The sequence below is a fragment of the Thamnophis sirtalis genome, unplaced genomic scaffold, assembly GCF_051295495.1.
Source record: "Thamnophis sirtalis isolate CommonGarterSnake01/CBP01778 unplaced genomic scaffold, rThaSir2_p1.2 scaffold_6, whole genome shotgun sequence".
Taxonomy (NCBI): domain Eukaryota; kingdom Metazoa; phylum Chordata; class Lepidosauria; order Squamata; family Natricidae; genus Thamnophis; species Thamnophis sirtalis.
This window is the reverse complement of record NW_028261386.1, coordinates 69,483,035-69,495,235: the sequence shown is the minus strand read 5'-3', so window position 1 is coordinate 69,495,235 and position 12,201 is coordinate 69,483,035. Positions and strand designations below refer to the sequence as shown.

At 39.4% G+C, this 12,201-nt stretch overlaps 1 protein-coding gene across 7 annotated transcripts in view; it reads right to left on the bottom strand.

The window, feature by feature from the left end:
- The window catches only part of SIPA1L2 (signal induced proliferation associated 1 like 2), a 91,212-nt gene that overhangs the window by 67,995 nt on the left and 11,016 nt on the right, over positions 1 to 12,201 (bottom strand). The window lies entirely within an intron of this gene.

The window sequence follows — 12,201 nt, the reverse complement described above, 5'->3', positions numbered from 1 at the left end:
TCAATATTAGATTTAATATTTAATAACTTTAAAATGAATATTTAATATTTACAGTTTGTTATATTCACATTGTTTATAATATACTATATAATTATTGTACTTTATCTTGATTGCAAATTACCTAGTTAAAGTTAGAACAATGAAAGTAAAATAATTCTGCCACTGAATCCCCAGAGAATGAATGTTGGCAATCTGTTCCTACCAATCTTCACTGCAATGTTAAATTATTGGCTAGCACTAGCTTTTCTGATCACAAGAACCTCCACCTTTTAAAACATCCATTACAGAAACTTGAATACAGCTTATTGTCATGCTTACATTTCTAAAAATATCTCAGACCAGGCAATATTACATTTCCAACTTGAATCAAATTATGTATTAATAATGGTAGCAGATTTATTTGCATTTTTTTAAAAAAAATGTATGTTATATAACTTAAGGAGAAAGTAGAAAGTAGAAATGTGCAAACCAGTCAAATCTGATTATAATCTTTAATACCGGTGGGATATCTAATTTAATTTGAATGTCTGAACTGAAGAATCACTTCTGAATCAATTTTGATTAAAATATTTTCTGCACATTTAAATCACCAGAGGGATCTGATCTAAGAATTGGAATAACTTGTTAATTTTATGCAAAAAGTGATTCCACTGATAGATCTGATTAAATTACCAAGAAACAGACTGTCAAAACTGAAGATCCTAATACATATAAAGGTTCTGACATTTGCAAACATAAATAATTAAGAAATGGTCCATATTTTCTTTTAAAGATTATAAAATCCATGGGTCAAAATAATGCTCTACTAATATTTAGTAAAGCAGAGAAGATTTTTACTGATACTCACGCCCACAATAGAAAATGTTAACAGCATATTAAATATACAAAACTGATCTGGAACTCTGACACCTCTTTAAACATGAATGAGCAGTATCAGACATATGACTTTATTTTGCAGAAATGATGCAATCCAATGAGTGTTCAGTCATCAGAGTCTGACAAATTATGATTTAATCAGATCATAAACAAGACAATCATTTGAACTCTCCTTCAGTTCTGACCTAGGCTTCCCCAAAAAGTATGAATCAGATTCCTAGTCCTGAGAAAGCTCCTTTTATTAAACGAATGTGAATTCCTCTCATTCACATTCAGCAAAGGCCTGGTAAACAGTCTTTCAAATGTGAAGTTATGACCAAAGACCTTATCTAGCTTGGAAAGCTGCCATGTAAATATTTTCCAAATGCACTCCTGTGCAAGGAAAGACTTGGCACAGAGTCTCTGAGATTCACGGACAGATCTTCACACTCCTGAAATTAACTAACAAAAGAACGAATTGTTTTCTGCAAAAGCCCACTCCGCTTTTACTTCTCGTTTATTTCTTATGGGACTGGCCATTCACTATCCACCCTGCAGTTTTACTCCCAAGTTGACCATAATTTCTTAGCTGTTCTTTTCTTCTGAAAGTTCTGTTCATGCACACGCTGGGAGCAGGCTCCAGCTGTTCCTCTGCCTCACTGCTGTCTCGCTCCGAAGGCAGCTGAGAACTACGAGATGGTCTTGGCCCCAACTCTGCCTCCGACGCAGATCCCTCATCTGAGCCTTTCCCAGTCTCCAGGACAGGCCATGTTCCTCCCCAACCTCCTCACTGTCCAACTCTGATGCCAGCTCTGCTGGCCGCTGGCAGGCCACAACACCTTCCTCCCATAGCACATGCTGTTTTAATAGTCCATGGACTCCGAGAAAGTAGATAGAGAGCTGTCCTGACTGTTTTCTGCAACTTATGGACTTGATCCATCATCTTCTCTGCTCATTAAGATATCTGATAGAAACATGGCGGATTGGACCTGGGAGCTGGCAATCACCTTTCTTTAGGAGGTAGTGATCAGCAGTAACAGGAGTCTTTGGAAGAGACTATGGGTGCTCTTTCTTCAAGAGGCTGTCTTTGATCCATCTGTTTTTGCCAGCTATTACCCTATCTATAGCCTTACCTTCTTGAAATTTACTAAGACTCTGATTAGTATTCAGCTACCATACATCGACTTAACTCAGACTGGATTCAAACTTGGAAATGACTCTGATCACTCTTATGGAAGATCTGTGTTGAGACCTGGATGGCGATAGTGATCCCTCCTGGTTCTCTTAGATCTCACAACAATTTTCAATATATTTGACCATTCTGATCTCTATTTAGACCAGAGAATGGAAACACTGCTCAGTGGATGGTTCTGCTCCTCCTCCAGTGAGCAATTTCAGGCATGGTAAGGAGACAGATCAGCTAAGCAGTTTCTCTTTTGTGGACGGCTCATGCTTTGGACCTTCCTCCCTGCTTTTTGTCAACTGGAAGGAAAGGTCTTCCCTTAGTTTGGGGCATGGCACTATTAATACACTGGTGACACCAACTGTACATGGTTACTATGAGCTACACTGGAAAAAAAGTGAAAATCTTGGCTCAGTGTCTGGAAGTTGTCAGGTCTGGATAGGATAAAATAAGCTGAAATTGAACAGAAGAAAGACAGTGCCACTATTTGTTCATTAGGATTATCTGGCATTTCCAGTGCTGTCTCTTGATGGGATGGTATTGACTCTGAGATGCCAGATCTGTGGCATCCTGGAGTCATGGCTACTCCTAGATAGTGGGAAGAGATACTGAGAGGCAATATATTCAGCATACTTCCCCCATTAATATAACTCTTCACGATTCTGTAAATTACATTATTTCTTTTCAAACAGCTTCCACATTTACTTTAAATCCATTTTCCAGTTATTCTGTTAGAAGAATATATCCTTTATCTGCCTCATCTGTAACTTGTGCCTACTTAACTATATACTTTTTCCCTTTCTTTCCTTTTCTTTCCTCCAAAATCCTCTTAACACTAGTATAAAATAGTCTGTCCTACATTAATCACTCTTGTATCCCTCAACCATGTTCTCAATCTTTCATGCATAAATCAATCATGCATCTAGATTTATATTCATTATTTCGCTATATGCATCTACATAATAGACTTATTCAAAACCTACAGAAATTTTCTGTCTAGACCTTTCATATGGCCCAATCATTTCTTTGTTTTTTCATTGCATTCATTTATGCCCTTACTGAATATTTTTCTCCTTCATATTTATTCACAAGGTTCCCAAAACACATATCTGTTTTTTCCATTATCACCACTCACTAGAGCATAACATGCAACCATTACTAACTGGGCATAGCAATAAAGCTCTCTTTAGGAATACAAACATATTCTCATGAGTTAAAAGAGTCAAGTTTCAAAATATATATAGCTTTTATTGCAGATGCAAACATTTCTGTTAGAATGAAAATCAGCTACTAACATTCATAATGGCTATGAATCCAACCATATTTATGTGTCAGTTCTTTTACTTTTATGACTTTTTGCCACCCGTTTCTTAACTTTGAATGTTGAAGAATATCTGCACAGTATTTGCATAATGGCTTTGTTTGGCCTTAGATTCTATACCTTTGTTTTTGCCAGCTTCAGCCTGATGTTAATAAACTTATACTTTAATCTATACCTAGAACAGCCATTATTAGGCTTCCCTCTGTATGTAATCAGTATGTATGGAAGTATGTAATCCTCATAGGCCTTGATAAACTGTTTTAATGAAATAATTAGAAAAGTTGTTCAAGAAGAAATCTGACATATGCAGAGTATAAGAGACAAGCTTTATATAGGATAATCAAAATTTAATTTCTACATCTCCTCTGTGTTACATCTGAAAGCTTCCTACTACATGTCTATGCATGTCTATGTAATGGACCAGACTGGTTTCTGTACCTCTGTTTCTAGTGTTGCGAATCTAGTCCTTGCAGCAACCTGGGTTAGACCAATTCATATTTTCTAACATAAGCCAACTCTTTCATTCATAATGAAGCCTTCATCTCTCTGCATACCAGCTCCGTTTCATAAGATCTGACCACTTTTATTCAGATCTATTACAACTTTTCCTTTTCTCTTAGTTTCACGGACACAACTTATTTTTTCTTCTATTTCATTTGCTAATTCATACCCTTTATCATATTCTCCTCTTGGGTTACAAGTTACAATATTTAATATACAGTAATTACTACCAGATAAGACCCTCTAAATTGTCTCAAGTCATATTGGGTAGTAGTAGTCAATCAAGACTTTCATATAATACTCATATAATAAGGTAGAGCAAATTCTCATTCTTATTTGTACCTATAGCACCTGCACAACCAAAGCAAACATTTTCTCCAAATAATAGTCCTACTATTATAACCCAAGATAAAATCTATAATCTAGACTTTATCTTGTGTTACTTCTGAAGATGGCTGTCCCTTCTTTTTAAGTCTTAAAAGGGTGTCATTTTCTGTAAGCAAGTATTTCATTCAACCAATGTTCAACTTTAAATCTTCACTTTTAAATATGCTTTTCATATTCAGAGATCTCTGGTTGTAGCTAGGATATAGTAGGTTTTTGGAAAAGAAAAAAAAACAGAAGCTGCTGTTACTTTAATCTGAAAACCTTTTCTGTAATTATTTGGAATTTTGACTACTACTTTTGAAGTGCTGTAGCACTCAGCTAAATAAAATGGAGCTTTTCTGCAAGAACAATGAGCCTTATTGTACCACTGGTTGCTCAAATTAATATTTAATGAGAAGATATTGTCTTTTTATAGAAGAGGGATTGGTTAGAATGACTCCTCAGGAACCTAAATAATTCCCATCTCTAATATGTTTACAATTAAAGCTATCAGGACAGAGCTGGTGCCCAATAACATTGCAGTATTGTGTTTCAAAGAAAGCCCAGATGGCTCAAGAAAGTACAAATAAAGTGAAGAGTGGAGAGGGCAACTGAGGATATATCTAAAAGATGCCAAGTCAAATCTAAAAGTAAATCTTTGTGACTTTTTTTTTTGAAACTAAAAAATAATGGACGCAAAGACATCCATTATAAAACAGAACACAATTAGTTGGTTGAAAAAACACTTTAATAAAAAAGAAATAGAAAGCTGATTTTGAAAGAGGTATAATGATACCAATGATATCCTTAGCCTAGTAGAGAAAAAAATGAAGATAAAGTTTGGGCAGCATGACTCTATACCTGTTATGGCAAACCTGTGGCACTCAAAGCCCTCTCTGCGGGCACGCGAGCCAACACCCCAGCTCCCCTCTACCACGCATGCATGTGTGCCTCCCACCGGCCAGCTGATTTTTGGGTCTCTGCCATGCATGCATGGGGAGCAGGGGGTCATGTGCATGCATGGGGGGAGTGCAGGGGGAGATGCGCCCTTCCACCACATCCCATTTTTTGTCCCAGGAGGCTGCGAGGCCTGATAGGCCCAAAATGGGGTGGGGGGTCGCATGTGCATGCATGGGAGCAGGGGAGCATGGAGGGGTGTCACACACGCATTGCCTTATGGGTGTGGGCACGCAATGACAAAAAGATTAGCCATCACTGCTCTGCTCTATACTATACACATGAACGCTGTACCAAACTATACATCAGAAAGTGGAAGGAGTAAATACAGAGGAAGAAATGTTCCAGATTAAAAGGAACTTTTAGCCATCTCCATATTTCAATCATCATACTGCCAATGCCCCAGCAAATAAATAAATAAATAGTGTGCATAAAATCAATGAATGCATTTTTTAAAAAAATATTTGAACATTTTCTATTTTTTGGAGAACTACTTGCTAAACATTGGCCAACATTTGCTTGTGAGGTCAAGTTTCTAAAATTTACAAGCTTCCACTTCAAACTAATATAATTATTTTTCAGCCAGTTTCTCTAAACTAGGCTAAAACTGATTTAGTCAATAACATATTATTTTGAGATGATCTTTGTAAAGGAAACTTTTCTTCCGTTCATACAGCAAGCATCCTGCAAATACAATTTCATATTCTCTTAACTACAGGGTTTTGGGGGGGGGGGGTTTGTTTTGTTTTTTTGTTTTTTTGTTTCCAAGCTGGAAATTCAACTGCCAACACTCTGTGTAGCAATGAAAACAGAAAAGTTCTTTGTTTTCTATCGTGCTAGGAGAGACAGGGAAAGAATGAGATAGACAAATAAATACCGTATTTTTCGGAGTCTAAGACGCACTGGAGTATAAAAGGCACCAAGGTTTTGAAGAGGCAAATTTTAAAAAAAGGTTTTGCACACTGCAAACCTCGTAAAAATGGGCACGTTGTTTTTCTTCAAAAAAAGGGCATGAATAGCCCTTAGGAGGCTTGTAGAGTGTTTCTGGGGGGTGGGAGCAAAAACAAGCAAAAATAGGCCTTTTTTTTTCAAAAAAGAGCATTAGGAAGCTTATGAGTACTCCTGGGGGCTGTGGGGGGCAAAATTGAGAAAAAACAGCCCATTTTTTGCTCATTTCTGCCCTCCCCACCCCCAGGAGCTCTCTGAAAGCTATGTACGCCATTTTGGTGAAAGGGCGGCAAAAAAAAAATGCTGTATTCAATGTATAAGCACCCAGATTTTCAGTCTCTTTTTTGAGGAAAAATGGTGCATCTTATACGATAGGTATTTTCAGTAGTTGATATCTTGATTAGTAAGAATTCTGCTAATTGACAAAAAATGCTATATGGCTTGTTTCTTTCTAAAGAACAAACTAGGTTATGATGAAGGCAAATATATGTGTCCCAGAATAATGTTGCAGGCTCAAATTTGAGTCGGTCACAGGGACAAGAGATTTAGTCTTCAAAACTTTCGGACTCTACTGGAGCACATCCTTGGGGAATGTCCCTTTCTCTCATTCACACATTCTAGAGAGAAGTTCCCTGAAGATGGGCTCCAGCACAAGTATGAAAGTTTAGAAGCCTAAACCTCCTGGTGACCATCTCAAATTGGATCCTAGTTTATGATGCTGTTTTGAGAAACAAGCCAGTGTTCAATATGTGTACATTACAGTTAAAACCTATTTATAGAGCTAATCAGGATTCTTTCTCAGAGGTCTCATTTTCCATGCTTATAAGTAAAGGTAAAGGTTCCCGTGGCACTTATGTGTCAGTCGTTCCCGACTCTAGGGGGTGATGCTCATCTCCATTTCAAAGCCAAAGAGCCAGCGCTGTCCAAAGACGTCTCCGTGGTCATGTGGCTGGCATGACTCAATGCCGAAGGTGCACAGTGGGAAGGCACACTGTTACCTTCCCACCAAAGATGGTCCCTATTTTTCTACCTGCATTTTTATGTGCGTTCAAACTGCTAGGTTGGCAGAAGCTGGGACGAGTAATGGGAGCTCACTCCGTTACACGGCACTAGTGATTCGAACCACCGAACTGCCAACCTTCTGATCAACAAGTTCAGCATCTTAACCACTGAGCCACTGCATCCATGCTTATATTTCCATGCAATATACAAATGAAAAGAGTTAAGCTTAAAGGAAGCAAGACAAGACAGAATATCCAAGTCAATTTATATTTAAAGCTCACCCTCTCTCATATCAACAGGGGGAAAATACATTTGACTTTCCCAATAGAACTTAGTTTTTAAAAAATCTTTCTACAACCTCTCAAAGCTGTTCCCATGAGAAGGAATGGGGAAAAAAAGCTTACTAAAGTCACATTTACACAGCTACTCTGCCACATATTTGTCTCTTTTTCAAAACGGTCAGCAAGTTCAGAGTACATTTCTGATAAAACAGGATTGGCTTGGCATGATGTGGCAATGGGAAAGTTTATTGATTGATAAAATCTGTTTGTTAAACAAATATATATAGCCACCCATCTATCAGAAATAACTCTCAGCGCACGAAATGTGATTAGCTGTAATTAGCAATTGTGACAGCTCTTTGATGAAAAAGACAAATTCCAACAAATCTCAGTAACAAGTATGTGTAACCAATTTATTCCCAAGAAAAAATGGACATGCAAGGAAGAAGGTAAATACAATTGCAAGATTCCTAGATGGTCAAAGTGAGGGTAATCAATTGGATTATAGACATGAATTGGATAGTTTATAGGCTGATGGACTAGACCCGTGATGGCAAACCTATGGCATGTGTGGCCAAAGTAGCATGCAAAGCCATGTTGCCCAGCATGTGCAGCCTTGCTTTTTTGTCTTCTGGGTTTCTGGCACGCATGTGCACACGACAATCAGCTGTCTTTTGTGCATGCGGCAGCGCCGAAAACCAGTCTGTGCATGCACACCAACTAGCTGATTGTTAGGTACACATGCTTGCTAGAACCCGGAAGTTCTGCTTTTTCAGATCACAATCCCTTCATGCACATGGCAGTGCTGAAAACCGGCCTGTGCATGTGCACCAACCAGCTGATTGTCAGGTGCGCATGCATGCTGGAACCTAGAAATTTGGCTTTTCCGGAGCATAACCCCAACGAGCACATGCAACACTTCCACACGACCTTTTCAGCACTCGCTACCGAAAAAGTTCGTCATCACTGGACTAGGCAAATTGCTAAACAAGATCATCAAAATTAGCCAGTGCTCTGAGCCCAACTGAACCTGAAAGACATATTTCAGAGCTCATTGGAAAGCGTTAAATAAAGTATTGTTTCCTGATATCTGAAGTCTGAACCTCATTTAGTGGCTGGAGGGCTTCCACTCAAAGGTTGGTAGGTAACATTATCTAGATTCTTGGGATTAGAAATGTGTTGGGCATTTACTGGCAAAGTGTCTCTTGATTCCATAGGTGGCAGCATTTTAGAGCTGATTTGGGATAACAAAGTTTAAGCACAGTTGGCTAGGGTGAGGTGACATAAATTGTCACAATAAAAGCATAACGTATCTTCATTGTTTTTCTAACTGACAAGGAAGTCCTGGCATAAAATTAGTTACTAAATGAAATCTGGCTTATTTCTCAGTAAATATATATAGAATTGCAGTTCTAGAAGGCCACCTTTCCCACGTATTAACTGAGCCATTTATACTGCTCTAAAAAGAGTGACTGCACTCTTGAGAATTAGTTCTATTCTTAAAGGTGCTATAAGCGAGTTTTAGGCCAAAGCTGTCAGAACAATTTACAATTTAAACAATATATATATAAAATTCAGACACAGTACCACCGAATAAAACCAAGGAAAACCGACTGTAGTGCAAAAGACACAAGTGCAGTTTGAAACTTAACATTTGAAAAAACCTTGGTTGAAGTCTTGTAAAATACTTTACATGGTACCAAAGAGAACTGACAAATTTATTTTTCTCTACAGAGGTAATTCAACAACCAGGTGCTACCATGGAAAGGCTGTTTTGCTAGTAGCTACTTACCTAATCACAGCAGAGGCACCTGGAGATAAAACAGATAACGCTGAGGTAAATATGGAGAAGATGCTTAGCTAGATAGCTTGACTCATTTAGCATTTAAAAAAAAAAATTCAACCACCAAATTAGGGAAGTAATATAAACCACTCTTACGCAGCAAGGTCAAACATGTTCAAGGTCTTTATGGCTAGATAATATTGGTGAGAGCTAGGAGCAATCCTCAAGCTACTGTATTCCGCCTAGAAACATTTTGACCACAGCTAAGAGAAGAGGTTAACTGCCAGTGGTGGGATTCAATTTTTTTTGCTACTGGCTCTGTGGGCGTGGCATGACTTGGTGGGCGTTGCAAGAGAAGGTTACTGCAAAATCCCCATTCCCTCCCAATCAGCTGGGACTCGAGAGGCAGAGAATAGATGTGGATGGGGCCAGTCAAAGGTGGCATTTACCGGTTCTCCGAACTACTCAAAATTTCCGCTACCTGTTCTTCAGAACTGGTCAGAACTTGCTGAATACCATGTTTTCCCCAAAATAAGACAGGGTCTTATTTTCTTTTGACCCCCCAAAATAAACACTTGGCCTTATTTTGGGGGAGGTCTTATTATTTTTGAGGTGCAGGAGGCAGTATGTGTGATAACCTCATGGCTATTGCTGTGTTGCAATATTTTCAGGGAGAGCTTATTTTCAGGGGAGGTTTTTTTTGTAGTGCATGCGCTCCAAAGCCTGATTAGGCTTATTATCTGAGGAGGTCTTATTTTCAGGGAAACAAGGTACTTACCCAAAGCGGTTCAAGTCAATCTATTATTTCAAATAGTATGACCTCTGAGCTTTGGCAAAGCAAATCAAGTCAAGAGGTGTTATCAGATGTCTTTCAGCCGAAGCATATCATACCCATAGTGGCCTCCAAAGAATTTGTATAGTCAAATCAAGCTAGTTATTACATAAAAATGTGTTGCTGGATTGGGTGCTGCCTGCCTACTTTGCCTAATTGAAGGAATAGCTTATCAAATATACATTAGGCCATTTTGAATAAAAATCTTCTGCCTTGAAAGAAGATCATGGAGGATCTATTACCTTGGACCTTTTAGACTTCCCTGGTAAGCTTTAAAAAAAACTTACTTATACCTTAGCAAACTGTAACAGCCTAAATGGAAAAATATCTGTTCTAAATTATCACTAGATCTATTTATATGCTGTCCATTTCACTGTCAGTGACTCTGGCCTGTCAAACTGGTAGCCCATGGGCCAGATGTGTCACACACAAGACACATCCACCCCAGCTCTACAAAGGCAAAAAATGGTGGGGAAGGGAATCAGGCAGGCTGCCTTTACCATTGGGGCAAGGTGGGCGGTGTTGGGCCGTGAGGCGCACTTCCTATCTTTCCAGGTCCATTGTGTCCCTTGCCCTTTCGGCCATTGAAGCCCCTTGTAAAAAAAGCTCGTGAGTTGAACTCCTGAGGTTTTTTTTACAAGGGGATTCAGTGGGTGAAAGGGCGAGGAACGCAATGGACCTGGAAAGGTAAGAGGTGCACCTCGCTTCCCCCCCCCCCCCACCTGCCATCCCTCGCTACAGGGACGGCGGGGAAGGGAATCAGGCAGCCTGCTTTTACCATTGGGGCAAGGTGGGTGGTTTTGGGCCGCGAGGCGCACCTCCAGGTCCATTTCCAGGTCCATTTTGTTCCTTGCCCTTTCGCCCATTGAAGCCCCTTGTAAAAAAAACCTCGTGAGTTGAACTCATGAGGTTTTTTTTACAAGGGGATTCAGTGGGTGAAAGAGCGAGGAACGCAATGGACCTGGAAAGGTAAGAGCCGCGCCTCGCTTCCCCCCCCATCTGCCACCCCTCGCTACAGGGACGGCGGGGAAGGGAACCAGGCAGGCTACCTTTACCATTGGGGCGAAGTGCGTGGTGTTGGGCCGCAAGGTGCGCCTCTTACCTTCCCAGGTCCGTTGTGTTCCTCGCCATTGTGTTCAGGGAAGGCCCTGGTAAAAAAAAAAACCTTCTCACTTCAAGAAGTTTGACTGAACTCGTGAGAAGGGTTTTTTTTTTTACCAGCAGCTTCCCTGAACACAATGGCGAGGAACGCAATGAAGCTGGAAAGGTAAAAGGCGTGCCTCGCTTCTCACCTGCCCCAGAAAATAATAAGCCCTCCCCTATAATAAGCCCAAGACCATATTTTGTGGGGCAAAAGGAAATAAGACTCTGTCTTATTTTTGGGGAAACACGGTAAGGTTCTATTAAGAATAAAAACAATATAGGCATTAATTGTATACGTACTTTAAAAAAATCTAGTACAGGTGGATAAATCTATTAGATCTTGGTTTTGTTAGTGGAGTACTCGTACATGCAGCTTCTTGGATTGTAAACAAAACGAGGAATTTGCTTGGGTGAATTTTGTGTGGGTGTTAAACACATGTTCTTTCTGTTAAATGGCCCTGAACTGTTTTGGGCTCCAATTCTGGATGGGGTTAGGTTTTCTGTTTTCCTAGTTGTTTGAGGGTATGAAGGGGAAAATAGATCCCTAAAGTGTCATAGAGCTGGGGGTGGGGGATTTAACAGTTGCTTCTCTTACACTTCAGGTTCATATATCAGGCTTTCTTCTTGATTAAGATTCTTAGATCAAGAATAATCAGTCAAGTCACTGGCTTGAAGAGCATGATGAATAGTGGCATCCATGGTGGAGGCAAATGCAAGACCTTCCCCTGTTTTTTATGCATTGATATTTATCTAAATTCAAAATCAGGCAATGTTTGCATTGTAGGACTCTGAAAATGCCATTATAAGGCATCTATTCCTGGTTTACTTATGGTTATTCCAGTAAATAGGAACAAATTAAGAGTACAGTATGTGCAAATCATTCACTAAAGTAAGGGGTCTCCATAAGTTTGGTTAGTTTAATGTGAAAATGTGTTGTACCAATCTTGAAATGTTGCTGCTGACATTGAACGTATTCCAGCTCTATAACATAAGTACTATAGGCATTCATGGGATTTCTCCAGTGGTTAC